This window comes from Aethalodelphis obliquidens, unplaced genomic scaffold (genome assembly GCF_003676395.1).
Source record: "Aethalodelphis obliquidens isolate GAN/ISIS:26980383/991018 unplaced genomic scaffold, ASM367639v1 scaffold2, whole genome shotgun sequence".
Taxonomy (NCBI): domain Eukaryota; kingdom Metazoa; phylum Chordata; class Mammalia; order Artiodactyla; family Delphinidae; genus Aethalodelphis; species Aethalodelphis obliquidens.
Genome location: NW_020837946.1, coordinates 19683453 through 19699260, shown reverse-complemented (window position 1 = coordinate 19699260; position 15808 = coordinate 19683453).

The window sequence follows — 15808 nt, the reverse complement described above, 5'->3', positions numbered from 1 at the left end:
ATGTTAATTGCAAGTGTAATTAAGTATTATATGGACCTAGTGAAGGATGTCTGTAAAGATGTGGGAAGGGTATCAAAGATGGTCAATTCTACATCTGGAAGGCACAGGAAAATTTCATAGTAAAGGTGACGCATGAGCCAAGTTTTGAAAGAGGAGAACATGCTCACTAGGTAAACTTGGGCTGGGGATGAAGACCTAAGGAGGAGGGAGAACATTCCAGGCAGAGAGTGCAGCATAACTAAAGACATCAGAGCATGACAGAGCATGTTGCCCTGAGTGGCCTCCAAGGGTTCTTCCCTAGAGGAGAAGAGCATCCAAGCAGCAATGTTGCAAGAGATGAAATAAGAGGTCGATGGAGGTCGGATTATAAAGGGCTTTGTGTGCCTATCTGAGGAGTTGGAAGAAATGTAGTCTTCAAACCTCAGAGCTGTGGAGGAGTATTAAGCAAGGAACATTCCACAGTCAGGCATGCATTTTAGAGAGATCCCTTTGGGAGGTATCCAAGGCTGGAGGCAAAGAGACCAGCTGGAAAATCATTTCAAAGAACTCAGAGAAGAGTTGGTGAGGATTTAATGGGTGGGGTTGGAGAGGAGGAATACATACAAGAAGCATATTAAAAAGAGGAAAAAAATGGAAGAACCGTTCTTAATCAGATGACTGGTGAGGGAAATGGAGGAATCTGGAATGACTCCAAGGCTTGGCAGCTAGATGATATAATGTCAGTTCCCAAAACAGGGGCGTCAGGGGAAGAAGGCTATTGGGGAAAAAGCAACTGTCACCTCTTGAGCACCATTTCAGCCTCACCTCTGATGGCAGCCAAGGCTTCAGCCGCCAGTTCTGGGTAGCTTCCACCAGTTCTGAGTAGATACAGCGTGGAGGCACCCCACCTGCAGCCTGTGTCCCTTCCCTGGGGCTCTTTGCACTGGGCTTCTCTAGCCTGCAGTGGCTTCCATGCCTAAGGGAACCACTGGAGGCTCACGTGCAGTGCAGGAGAATTAACACCCAGTGGGCACCCAATAGAGGATGGGAGCTGATGGAAGAATACTTCATCTTTGCAGAAGGTCCCAGAGGCTGGATCACCCAGTGGCCAGATCTTTATATCAGATCTCCCTCCTTCCTGTTTCATTCTCCTTTTCCCTCACTTATCTTTGGGAACATTTTCCCACATAAACTATTCATACATGGGATGGCTAATCTTACATGTCAACTTAGTTGGCCTACAATGCCCAGATATATGGTCAAACATTTTTCTGGATGTTTCTGTAAGGATGCTTTTGGATGAGATTATCATTATTGTATAAGGCTTATTACCTCCATAATGTGGGTGGGCCTCATGCAATCAGTTGAAGGGCAAAATAGAATAAAATAACAGACTGCCCTCTCCCAAGCAAGAGGGAATTCTGCCAGGAGATGGCCTTCAGATGTGAACAGCAACATCAGCCCTTCCTGGGTCTCCAGCTTAATGGCCCACCCTGCAGATTTTGGACTTTCCAGTCTCCATAATGGCATGAGCTCATTCCTTAAAATAAATCTCTTTCTAAATACACATCCTATGTGTTCTGTTCCTCTGAAGAACCCTAACACAACACATAAGTCTCTGTTTCAGGCTCAGCCTTCTACAGAGCCCAGCCTAAGATAGGGGAACAGTGTTGACCTTGAGATTATTATGGGACGAGGAGATGAAGATGGATACCCACCTGGGGATACCAACAAGAGGAATGCGGATTTAGGACCCACCCACGTGAAAATGGTACTTGAGGCCAGGAGGATGGATAGAGGGAAAAGAGAGATGACATAGATCCTGCAAAGCCTCTAGATACCATGTTAAATTCCTTGTCTTCACCCAAAATGAATTAACTCAGCTGCTTTGTACAAACGTACTCAAATATTTTGAGAGAAGGAAATATTTTAATGACAAAATATTTTAATGAGGAAATCTCATTTAAATAAATAAAAGTATCATTGTACCCATAAAATATGAACACATATACGATTCTTACAAGGGTCACAATTTCAGCTTGAAATGTTTAAAAACAAGTGCACTCTTTCACCCAGTCAGTCACTTGCTATCAGTCTATCTGCAGCCACGAGGCTACAGCGGTCACACTGGGCTACATCTTAGTCTCTATCCCTCTTCTGTATTAGCCATATCTTTCTGGCCCCAAAAGCAGTGGAAAGTATGACTTTGTCTTTTGGAATAGGATTTTTTTTATCTTAAACTGACCCCTACTCCAAGACTCCTCAACGGCAGTCTCCCTCACGCTGGCCCAATGGCATCCTGGCATGGACTGGTGTGGGAATGGCTACACGGACTGGAGTCCTAACCTGGCTCCAATCACTGACTCATCCTGCGACTCTAAGCATGTTGCTGCCCTTCTCTGGCCTCAGTCTTCTTACGTAAGAAATGGGAGAGTGAACCAGATGCTCTTTACATCCCTTTTATATCTAGAATCCTGGCATTCTATCACATGCTTACTCCCTTGCCTATCACTCCCTTCCGGAGAAGCTTGGGGTAACACCCATTATGCTCTCCAACTCGCCATTGGTGTCAGGTCCTTTGATCAACTGATCACCATGTGCTCAACCCAGTACACATCCCCTACACACACCTCACACACACACACCACTCATACATCTATATTCACTACTCCATGGTCTGTATCCACTTCAGTCCCACCCCTACATGGCCTCGGCTCCTCTGTCTTCATTTTCACCTACATAGGAAGGCTCTGGAACAGGTTGCAGATGTGAAAACTCAGAGAGAAGGAAGAGGCAACACGTATGCCAATGAATAGTTAATAAAGGTTTCCCCCAACCTACCCCTTTAAAAAATGGAAAAGCTATTTGTCTTTTATAGTTTACTTAGCTACTTCATCAGCCATCAGAGAAACCCCTTTTCTTATTTAGTTCTTGGAGGAATCTTGACTCACTTTCATCTTTAATTATTTGTACTTATTTTAACATCTGTGCACATTCTGCAGCCTTTGACCAAGAACCTACATTCTCCCAGGCCAAGAATCTTACTGGTAATATTCAGAAGGGAAGGAAGCCATTCCTTCCAGAATCCTGGCTCACTGACATGGCCAACCTCCGAATGTTTCCAGAATCAGGCCAAGGAGCCCATTGGTCCCTGATCACCTCATCTGAAAAAGCTCACTCTCCCAGTTTCTATCTCAGTCTGTTGTTTCCCTCCCTTATAGCACCAATTTGGATATATATACATTTACACTTTTGTTCCATTATGTATCCTGCTAGACTGCAAGACTGCTATGGAAAAGTATCTGTTGAACCACTGCATCCTCAGCTCACAGCACAATGTGTGGCATATAATAGATGTTCAATAAATGCTTCTTGAATGTTGATTCATGAAGCAGCTGGACCAAAAAATGCAAGACATTAAATCTTAACAACAGAATTAACAGCCCTCAAGTTTCAGCTGTTCTCTCACTTGCAGACGAAGAAAATGAAAATGGGCCGAAAAACATCTAAGTTATGAGGGTCTCGAGGCCCTGGAGCAAGTTTAAATAGAAGGAAAGGTCCTGGACTAAGAGTCAGGAAGTCTGAGTTCAAACACCAGCTGTTTCTTGATCAATGCATGACCTTGGGCAAGTATCCTCTTCTCCCTGGGTCTCTATTTCCTGTAGAAAGAGAAAATTTCACCTGAGGAGTACTTTTTTCAAGGTTTTTTAGCAGTAGAACTTCATATTTTATAGAGCAGATCAAAGTAGCATTTCATTAACATACAATATTTCCTAAATTCAAATGCATAATATTTACTTGTTATTTATACAAACCGTGAACCTGATGAGGCTATTTTGATGAATACAAAAACATCATATCCAGATGTATGAATAAAAATTGACACCTATGTTCAATTTAATTACAGAGTCTCAAAATTCAGATTCACAGATAGATAGTTTAAAAGTGGTTACTCTTCAGATAAACTTCTGATTTCCAGTATGCACCTCAAAGCATAACCTGGTAAGGCAGAGACTGGTAAGTTGATAGACTACATTTCCCAGAGTCCCTCACAGTTAGAAACAGCCACGTGACAGATTTCTAGCCAATACCATGTGTGCACTCAGACCCCCAAAATCTCTGACACACTACCTTTCAGTTCTTGGCCCCTCTGCTGGCTCAACGCAGAGGAACACAGAAAACTTGGAAGTCCTGGGCGAGAGATGCTGGAACCATGAGACCAAAGGAGCCTGGGTCCTCACAACTCTGCTGGAAAGGCAGCTGACCAGCACTCAGAAATACCAATTTTAGGCTTTATTCTTCTAATGTACTTGATCTATTGAATAATTTTTTATAGCAACTAGTATTACTCTAGCAACCTGGCAACACAAGTTAGTTTTCTGGAGTTCTCAAATGCATTAAAATGGGGTGTTTTTATTAGAGCTTTCAAAACAGGTTTTTTTTTTTTTTCCAGAATGAAATGGGAATAAAATAAATGCTTGTGGTATCCCTGAAACTCCCTCATGACGCCCCAAATCTTCATGAAACATAGCTGAAAATCACTGAACAGGATCTCCAGACTAGAGTCAGTGCTTAGGGAGAGAGTCTACCCCCCATTGCATGGATGTGGCCTCTGCCAAAATGCCAGATGTGGACGGTTGATAGCTTGGCTTTCTGACTGCTAGACTGTCTTGTCCATCCTGTGTCATCATGCCTGGGTCCCAGGGTCTGAGGCTGGGAAAAAAAGCCAACATTTTATTGTTGAATATTTTTCTAATTTTCCAAAGGGAAAAACTATATTTGTCTTTGTAAAAGAGGAAATAAAGCCCTTCTGCCTCTGAAATAAAACAGCATCTAAGAAAAGCCAGGGGACACACATGATACTTCTAGCTTAATTTTTGCATATGTAGGGTGGTAAGGGCCTTCTTTAAAGAACTTTGGCTCTAAGATCTTATTTCTTTTAAATGTAGTAACAGTCATGCTAAAAGTGGCCTGAACTGTCTGTCAAGCAATGATACTTTAAGTTGTTTGGAAGGTCCTTCAAAGCAAAGTCAAAATTAATGCAGTTTTTTTTCATGTGTTCTACTTATTTCCAAATACATTAATGAAGGGCACTTTGATGAATCTCACAATTACTAACCAGAACAAAAACAAGCACGACCGTTTTCTTCTGCCGCGGTCTTCCTTCAGGAACCATCATGCTCAGAAGCTGGGACATGGCCACTGTGATCTCTGCAGTGCACAGTCACTGGTAAATGGATGCCACACCCATGCACAGATCAGAAGTTCCCAGCCCTAATCTAAAAGCAGAACTACCCCAAGAACTTTTTCTAGGCTCCTAAGAAGGCCAGTCTCTGTGGTGGACAAGGAGAAGATAGCAATAGGGAAAACCTTGACATTTCCCAGATTCTAAATGTATCTTAACTTAATAATGTTCACCTCTAGAAACAGTACATGCTATGAGTCTGCAGGGAATTTAAGACCTCAAAGAGCCTCCTCTCTTTGAGCTTAAGAGCCTTGAAGAGAGGAATTAGCCTATAGGGTAAAGAAGAGGTTCAAAGAGACTTTGGATTTGGGCAACCCTAAGTTTGAATCCAATGCTTTGCATGTTGCTGTGTGACTTTAGGCCAGTTACATAACCACCCTGAGCCAGCCAGCAGCTTACAATGTGAAAATGGCAACTGGAGAGGAGCTCAGGATCTAATTCGGTGCAACACTGAGACTTCATGCCCACCCGCAGGTCCTCTGATCCCCACTAAGTCTCACTTTCTCCCATGGTTTTAAAGTACTCCACTAAGTACTGAACCTTCTAGAAGGAGAGGATGCTCTGTCCCTGCCGGCCAGAGACTCAGAGCTACTGAGTTCTTGCCTATTTCTGCGGTAGAAGGGGAGGGGTTGTTTTCCTTTCTCTCTTTTGTTTTTCTTTTGCAGAACACTTGAGAAGCATAGGGAAAACAATCTTTGTGAGCTCCTGTGAAGATGTAACTCTAGATGGCCTCCCAGCTGGTCCAGGCCTGCCGAGTGTCAGACAGGAGACCACAAAGAGAAGGGGGGTTTCCTCACAAAGGAGGCATGGGTCTCTGGGAGTAGACAACCCAAGGTTGAACCAAAATAAACTTGTCATAGTCCGAATGCTGGGACAGGCAAAAATGACTCTTAGTACATAAGACCACCCCTCTCCTGGGCCAGACTAGAGATCAGTGCTTGGAAAGAGGGTCTAAAATGGCTCATGTCTTCCCTCCATTGTATGGATGTGGCCTCTACCAAAATGCGGGATGTGGATGGCTGACATGTTGGCTTTCTGACCACTAGACTGTCTTGTCCATCCTGTATCATCATGCCTGGGTCCCAAGGTCTGACACTGCAGAAGAAAGTAATTTATTGCATCCTCCTTCTGGAGGGATTATATCCATTTCTATTTCTCCAGATAGTCCTCATACCAGACTCAGTTCTCTTTCTCTCCAGATCTGCTTGACTCCACCTGCCCTGGACCTGGGTTGCTTGCTCAGTGGAGAGTCTTGGCTACATCATGTCATCTTCTAAAACTGCCAGATGACTCAGCCTCCCCAAAGGGCAGGAGCTGGGTTTCAGTGAGGTCTCCAGCACGTCTGTTCTGGGGTGAGTGTTCTGGTGGTTATGGAGCCCCGGCAACTCCAGCACTCAGGTCTGACCCAGCTGGATTCATGGAGGGGTAAACTCTGAATAATGAGAGGCAAATGATGGAAAGGGTCTAGCCAATAAGTCTTCTTCTCTACTCTCCAGAGTAGAGTCTCCAAAAGACTGTTCCAAGATAGTCCAAGATTATTCCTTACATTCTCTCCAAAGACTTCGCATGTGCCTAGACGCCTCGCTGCTTGTCTTCTTGTAAGGCTGTGGCCAACTCCTTATGCACCACTTTGTATCTTCTTTCCCTCCTTCCCTGTCTCATCTTTATCCCTTACTCTTGCTGGCCTCGGAGTGTACTCTCCAAAACAATGTTAGCATGCTTGCCTCAGGCTCTGTGTTTAAAGAATGTAGCCTGAAACAGCCCTCATTATAGCTTCCCTCTCCCTAGCTGGAGGAAGTAATTTAGGCAGACTGCCTCCCCCCACTTGGCTGTTCTATTTTCTCCTTCTTCAAATTGTGTGCCTCCCAAATGGAAGTAGTGTAGTATATCTCTCCTGCTGTTACACCCATGAATTATATTACTTTTTTTTTCACTTCATTTATTTTTGGTTTTATACCTTGAACTTGGAGTTTTAGTATGCCCTTGGTGGATTTATCAAAAATAAGACATAAATCCATGTAGTTGCCTTTCCCAGGATCTAGAAAGAAGTAAAATCCCATTCCCATAGACCCTGAACAAGGTCTGCATCTGTGCAGCAAAGAAAACCCAGACCAATAGCTTCCAATGGCAGAGTTCACCCTGGGGTAGCATTTCCCAAAGTCTGATCCACAGAACACTGGTTGTGTGGGATATTAAAAATTAAATGGTTCTATTCTCAAATACACTTGGGTGCTTAAAGGTTAAACCAAATTAAGTAGTTCCCCTTACCCTGTAGGATTTTTGAATTTTACTACAGTGGTGAATAATATTACCCTCTAAGAGAGGAGTTTGAACCTTTTTCAGAATTTACTGGGACACACGTTTTTTTTTTCCTGAGCATCTCATAGGATTGATGCTAAACAAAATACTCAGTTCCTATGCTTACTGATGTGGTAGAAATTCTAGACATACCAGCTTTGGGGAAGAATTCTCTCTACTCTTCAGACTTTAAATTACAGAATCTTTGTGTCCCTGTTAAAAATACCATGGCTGTATATAATCGATCATACTCTACTGCTCCTTGGGAAAGTATTAGAAGTCTACTATCTAGAGACCTATAGAAATAAGAAAGGCTGAGGTTAACCATCAAGAACTAACCCTAGGCAAAGCCTACTTCCTTCTTCCTATTCTCTCCCATCCACAGAATGATTTTTATTCATGATCCGCCCACTTCCTTTCCAAATAATGATACAGCTACTCTCGCAACAGCAGCCCCAATAATAACCACTGTCAACCTGACTAAGCAAATCCCAGCAGGAAGAAGAAACCGAAGCACAGCTCACCTTCCCAGCCTGCATATTTCCCACACATGTCCCCACCCTTACCCAACCCAACTGAGATCAGCAGTCAGTAAAGGTTCAAGGCATTCTGTTCTCCTCCCCACCCATCAGTGCTCCCTAAAATCACTTTTCAGTTCTAGGATTAGTAAAGTGCAACTGGAAATTTTGCTGCTGTTAGTCCCGGGGGTTAAACATGCCATCCCTACATGAAATCTTGGGAGAGAAAGCTCAGTAAGCAAAGCAAGGCTAATGACTCCCTCCCCTCTGGTAATAAGCAGCAGAAATGAGTGGGTGGGGAAAGACAGTGCCCCACATAAATCCACGCGTTAGCAGGCCTGAGTGAAGGGAGAAGGCTGAAATGCGGGACCAGGACAGAGCATGAAGCTGGAGATTCACAAGAAGGAGGGTCTCTAGAGATCACCTAAACCAGCTCCTACATTTTACACAGAAGAGACAGAGGTGCAAAGAGGCACCCTTGCTCGCCCAAGGCCACAGCACGCACTAGTGGTTGAGCTGGGAGAAGAACCCCAGGCTAATCTTCACAGAGCAAAATCCAGGGCAGGTCAGCCAAGCTATTTTGAACAAAAGCGTTTCTTTTGGTCCCTTAGACATTAAAGGGCGCCACCTAAGTTTGGGGAGCCGGTGACATCAGCAATGGAATAAAGAGTGCAGAGTGCAGATGCTTTTTAATCTCCCTTTGGGTCCCCCTTCTCTAGAGGCAGGGAGGTATGCAGTACTAAGATGGATAAATGATGCTAACATTCTTAGGAGGAAATTTGAAAGACAATCTGCATTCTAGATTCTCCCATCACAGTCAGATAACTGAGCCTGATTTAACAGTTTAATTACAGGGAATAACTGTTGGAATATAGAACAAAGAGGAGTGGAGGAGAAATAAGAGGAACTTTGAGCTAAATTCCTCTCCGGTCTAACTAAGCAGAATACCCCTCCTTTCAACACTCGGGGATCTGTACTTTCTCTTGGAAACTAGGCCAGATCCTGCTCCTGGGCACCTCAGAATCTAACCCAAAGAGAGGGAAGGACATCTATTTTGTGGCTTTTTTTTTTCTTTGCGCTACGCGGGCCTCTCACTGTTGTGGCCTCTCCCGTTGCGGAGCACAGGCTCCGGACACGCAGGCTCAACGGCCATGGTTCACGGGCCCAGCCGCTCCGCGGCATGTGGGATCTTCCCGGACCGGGGCACGAACCCGCGTCCCCTGCATCGGCAGGCGGACTCTCAACCACTGTGCCACCAGGGAAGCCCTGTGGCCTTTATATTTTAATATAAATTCTTGCTTAGTCATGCCGGGCACGGGGAAGACAGGCAGCACTGTAGGGATAACCCACATCCCCGCTAGTGGGAAAGTTGTGCGGGGTCCCAAGCAGTCCCTCCGATTCCAGCCATCTGGAAACCCTGCCCTGTCTTCTGACAGCTTCCCAAGCCCTGATGCACAGACTCAGCACAGCACTCATGCTCTGTGATTGAGCGGAGAGTGGAGGGAGCTCCGGAGCCAGGGTAAGTGACAGCTCGCGCAGCCAAGGAGTGTTCCCAGAGGTCCATTCCCAAAGTCAGTTCTTATTTCCTGTCCTCCTGCAGGACTGGCATTCAGATGATCCCCTCATCTCTGGCTTTTGGAAAAATACAGCCAGGAAAAAAAAAAAAAGTTTCCTGCCAAGGCAGCATGCTGTCTGCACAGTCCCCAAACTAGTGTGGAAACTGAGCCTCACACAATGTTCCCCTGAGGAAGCCCAAGGGCTGGGGACCTCACACAGTCCACGTGTTTTACCAAGGGAAGCCAAGATCATTTCTATCTAATGTGCCTTCTGTTTCTATGACTCAGGGACTCCATGATCTATGGTTTGATGGCAAACAAGACGAGACTGACCAACATCTCCCAGAGTATTTCATAAACCAAAACCTAGATACGCTCAAACACATCAAATGGTACCTCTGCATGTATGTTTGTTTTTTTTTTTAACCTGGCAGATGTGGTTCTGCAAAGCTAATGGACACATTCCCATGATGAAGGGCCAACAGTCATCATAGGGCACTTTGCTCACCCTTCCCACCATGTCCTGGGTCCAGGAAAAGTCAAAAAGAATGTCTCCCCTTCACCATTCCAACCCTCTGGCAAATGCTTGTTTGTCAATATTGTCCAAGAAAGAGGAGGATTAGGCAAGTGGGACAAATTGGGGGGATGCTAGAAGGGGCACAGACTCTGCTGCCTCATCTTTTTCTGGTGAGCAGGAACAGGTGACTCCAACCTTCATCTCTCTTCTCTAATGCCCCCCTAACTTCCCCTTGGCCCGTCTGAGCTCTTTCGGGCTCCAGTCTGCCCCCAAACCAACAGACCATCCTCTCTCAACCAAACCCTGTCCAGCAACACCTGGGCCCTATTTGTTCTGTGGGGAAGGGAAGCTGGCCAGAGCTAGAGGGAGGATGAGGTCCTTTTCTCATCTGTATGACATGAAGTTCAGGGCCCCAGCCCGCCCCAGGCCAGGACACTAAGAAAAGCAGGCCGTGGATGTGGGGCTATGATCCAAGTTCCCAGGATCAAGATGCCTCTTCTTCAGGGAGCAACCCCCTCCACCTGCACCAGGCACACAGTGGTGATCCGGGGAGAGAAAATTCATGACTGTACAACAGTTTCTCAGCATACTTCCTGGAAGCTTTCTAGAACATATTGTGAATGCCTCCTGGGTAACGTCATAAAGGCACAGAAGTTGCACATCTGAGTCAAGTTGTCGTGTACTGCACACACTTCAAGTGCAGTTCATCATTCCTTGCCCCCAAGAGTCTTCAGGGGACAGATCATTAATATCCTCGGAAGGCCTGGAGACTTCTGGCTGATTCCAAAAGAGACACCCAGCCCCAGAGCCTCTCCCAGGATGGAACGGGCTGACTCCTGAATCACCATCGATTCCGACATGCCTCCCACAAGTCACAAACCAGAGTTTCTGAGGGCTGGAGACAACTCAGAAATGACATAGATTCTTTCCTAGGGCCCCCAACGAGGGCCATGTCTAAAAGATCCCCAGAAAGGTGACATGGTTATTTTGAAATGCCTAAAAGATTGGTAATTCAGGCTCACTAGAGTGTAGGGAAAACACTACATAATGTCTACACTAAATGCCTACAACTTTTACTGCCACCAAAACCCACTTTCTCGTATCCTCCAAAGCCTTCCTTGGCTCCCTGTTGCCCAAAGAATTAATTCCAAACCTGACACTTCATTGAAAGCCCGCCTTGATCAGTACCCAATCTACAAACCTAAGCTGAATTCCCATTAAGCAGCTCCGTGCACTCTGTGCCCCAGCCACGCCAGTCTGGTCATTCGTCCCCAAGCGCACTCTGAACTTGGGCCCATGCTCTTCTCCTTGCCTGCTATACAGCCACCATGACCACCACCACCGCTAGCCATCTGCTCTACTCCTTTCTAAGGAACCAGCTTAATTGTCACGTGTTCCATAAAGGATTCCCCTCTAAGTGACTATTAACAACTCCTACCTTTGTATTTCCATGAAAGTAAACACCAACTTAGAGAGCAAGACAGGACAAAGGCTTATTCATTCATTCATTCATAAACATCTACTGAGCAGCTAGAGTATGCCAGGCCCCCAGCACTTTGCTAAGAACGGTCAGTCTACAAAATTGAATAAGACACGGACGTTTGGACCACTCACAGTGCAACAGGACAGTCCGATAAAATAACACAGACCACAGTATAACATGACAATTGCTCTAGTGGACATGCAAATATTGTGCTGGGGCAGAGGGGGCACTGGGACAGATGATGCACGTGCTTGACAAATAAATTAATTCAAACCACAAGTGCCACTGAAGAAATATCACCAACCACAGAAAGGGTCTCGGGAATTACATGACTGATGTGTGTAGAAGGAACTAGGCTAGTCAGAGATAAACTCAACAGCAATGCTGACTCTGCTCCCCCCCAGAGAGGTCTTGGGGTTCTCATGGCATCTTCATGAACAGAGTCTTCCCAGATGAAATCAGACTGGGGCTTACTCAAGGTGTACAGAAAAATTCTAATGTCAATTAAAAGCCTACTTCCCCAAGTTCAATGTAACTCAGTTCAACAAATATTCCAGGGCCCTATTGAGTGGCCCTATGAAGTCATTCTTCTGCATGAAACCAAGCGCAGGCCTTAAAGATGCGGCTTCAATTCCAGAAATCCATAGTTATTCCCAGGCAGGCTAGGAATTTTGCTCCTAAAGGACTTCCTCTGTAGCCCTCTGTAGCAATGCCTTTCTGCATTCTCAATTTCTCCCATGATACTCTCAACTCCGAGAAGGCAGGGACTGAATTGGCTTGGTTCATTGGATTTCATATTTTCAGCCCTAGAACTCCTTACTTGGAGTAAGGAGTTTTACAAATGAGTAAAACACAGCAAAACAATGCTTGTTTTGCGAGGGCAGAGACTGTGCTATTGTTCTAAATTGCTGCTGTAACAAATCACCACAAAATTAGTAGCTTAAAATGACACAAATGTATTATCTTACAGCTCCAGAGGCTAGAAGTCCAACACAGACCTCCCGGGCTGAAATCGAGGTGTCAACAGGACTGCGTTGTTTTCTGGAGGCTCTAGGGGAGAATCCTTTTCCTTGCCTTTTCAAGCTTCTAGAAACTATCCATGTGGTTCTTTTCTCCACCTTCGAAGCTAACAGCATTGCATCTCTTAAAACTTTTCTTCCATAGGCATATCTTCTTCTCTGACTCTCTTCCACTTTTAAGGACTCGTGTGATTACATTGGGCCCACTTGGATAATCAAAATTAATCACCCTATTTCATGGTCATCTGATTAATAACCTCAATTCCATCTGCAGCCTTAATTCCCCTTTGCCATGTTACACAAATCTGGGGGCACGTTTTTCTCCCTACCACAGAGCCCAGTGCACCAGGGTCCATGGGAGAAGACACATTCCAGGAGGAGCTCTTCACCTCTGAGATTCCCTTACACCAGGCTGTTGAAGGCAGGGTATGTATTGCATCCATTTCTGGGTTTCTTTCCTTTTCTTCCTCTGGGCATAGGAGCATGCTTGTCTCCTGGCAGGCAGGCCAGAGACATCACAGAATTAACACCTTAGGGAGCAGCCTTCAACCAATAATGGACAGGAGCTGGTGGATAAACACCCCAGCTTCTTTGCCCCTCAGTGGGGAAGTTCTAAGGCAAGGTCTCCACAGTCACCCAGGTGATCCCTGTGGAATTGATTGAGCCCAGTTGTCCACAGCAGTGACCTACTTACTAATACAACTTGGGTGACCCACTTGTTCCAGTTGCCCTGGGACTTTCCCAGTTTAGCACTGGAAGTCCCACATCCAAGTGGGACTCAGTCCCCAGCAAACTGGACGGCTGGTCATCCTTAACCAACCTACTCACTACTACATCTTTCCTTCCTTCCTTCCCTATCTCATTTCCCCACTCTCCACTGGTACATCCTGGTATCACCTCCCAAATCAACAACTTATCTTGGCATCCGCTTCTAGGAACAGCCAAGCTAAGACAAGCCCATGGTCCAGTTTGTGTCTAGCTGGCAGGGCTAATGCTTTATGGCCACACATGTTGTGCACCTCAAAACTCCAGGGGGCGCCATTTCCATAGACTATGATGTGAACCATCTCCCAAGTGGAGTGCGCTAGAGGCCCTTATAACAGCTGGTATCTTTGACCGGGCCATCTGTCAGGTTGTCCTGGAACGAAATTCTCTTTTCCCCACCTCCCACCACATAGGAAAGAAGCAGCACACATTACCAGAGAAAATCTTACCATAAAGAAGGAGCAGGTTTAATCCTCCCCCACACTTCTCCCCGTGGCCCCAGCCCTGCCCTGCCCTTTTCCAGATGTTCCCACTTAGTCATGCTGGGAGACTAGCAGACAAATGGCATGACTGTGCCTGGACACCCTTCACAATCGATTGAGCTGTGGCAGCTGGGCTTGCCCCCAGATGGGGAGAGCTCTGTGCAGACAGCAATTATGCATGGGAAACCAGAGAGCCTTGGGGACCGGACAGCCACAGCCTGTGCCTCTGCGATTCCCACTCAACTTCAATTAGCAGCCCTGAAAATGAGGACGGGCTCTCTAAGTTCCGACATGCTTCCCACAAACAGAAGTTTGGCCTCACCTGGGGAGACGGCCCATCCCCAGGGATGGAAGGCAGCTCCAACAGTGGACATCTGGACACCCCTAATGAGGCCGGCCCAGGATGGGAGCTCAGCTAATTGCTCAAATCGGCCGTGATGTCTGGATTCCAGCTGCCACGTCTGGCAGCCTCATTTGGATGTCTTGAGTTTACTGTGAGGTTGGGACTGAGAGACCCTTAGGAATAGGGAATGTCAGCTGGGGTTCATGCTGAAGCAATTAAGGGGACATTTGTTGTAGGTGAAGAATGGCGGGATAGTAAAATAAAAATATCACAGCTTGCTGACATCTTACCAGGAAATCCACAGTCCCCAGCCAAAATGGGCCATTCCAGGAATACGGAGCATGTGGTGTGTGATTGCAGAGGAAGGGCGGGAAGACCAGAAAATGTGCCGGACCCTGAATTGGGAGCCTGGGTTCTCAAGATGCAAATTGACCAGATCACTGCCCTTCCTCACATTCCTCATCTCACCCACCCTGAGAAACAGAAGGGCCCTACTTATCTACCCTACGCCCAGACCAGATTTACCCTGAAGCTAATGAAGTTTAAGCTTCAGGGCCCCCCACGTGTACATGCCAGTTTCAAGGCCCTGGAAAGAGTCCTAGAGATGTTTCACATGGTGGACTATTTTTTTGCAAAATTTGCAGAGGAAAGATATTTTAACCATAATCAGTTATGACCACTGTCTCTTTCCATTCTGACTTTCCCTCAGTCACATATCCTCTAATATCAGGTGGTGTTGGTATTTGGAGGATTTAGCTAAAAGAGAATTGAATTGAAGGTACTTTTAGTCTTGGTTTAGTGGGATAATTTTATGCGGTTCACAGTTCCTCCTGCTTTCAATTCCAGCTGCCCCATGGCAGAAATGGCTCCCAGAAATATTCCACTCTACTGACCCACCAAGTGTCATGACATACAGGTGCCAGGCCAGAGGTACTATCGTGACAAAGGTATCCTATGGCACTAGAATTGGAAATATCTGTATAATGTAGAAGAATTAAGGTTTGAAATGTAAGGAGCCAGAAGCTAGGCCGTGGAAAATTATACGATCATTGGAAGGATAGAATCGTACATGGAAGGTTCAGTTCTCATTGGTCCCTAGGCAAAAAGGAAGTATTCTCTTACCAGGAGTGCACTTGACAACTCTATGTATACAGTTACAAACACATTATACATTTAAATTTGTTTTCATAGATTTCTACATGAAATCAGAAGAGATAACTTTGACATCAACACATGATTATAACAAAAAAGTTTTTGATCATTCCAAAAGCAATAATTAACTAACAGAGATGCATTTTAAATAAGAGAAATGAATAGACTCTTGGATGGTTAGGTAGTTCAACTTTAAAAGAGAAGAAAATTATATAAACACATTGGAAAACAAGTTTAATTTCTTGCTGGTTGTGGTGGCACTAAAAAAGTAACAAAACTCACAATATACAACTACAGCACCATGAAAGGCAAATCGGTTAAGGGGCGCAGTCAATTCAGGGGGCATTTAAAATCAGTCACTGCTCAAGAAAGATTATCAATGACAAATAACAACAACAACAAAATTCGACTGAAAAATGGGAAAAGGACTTGAATAGACATTTCTCCAAAG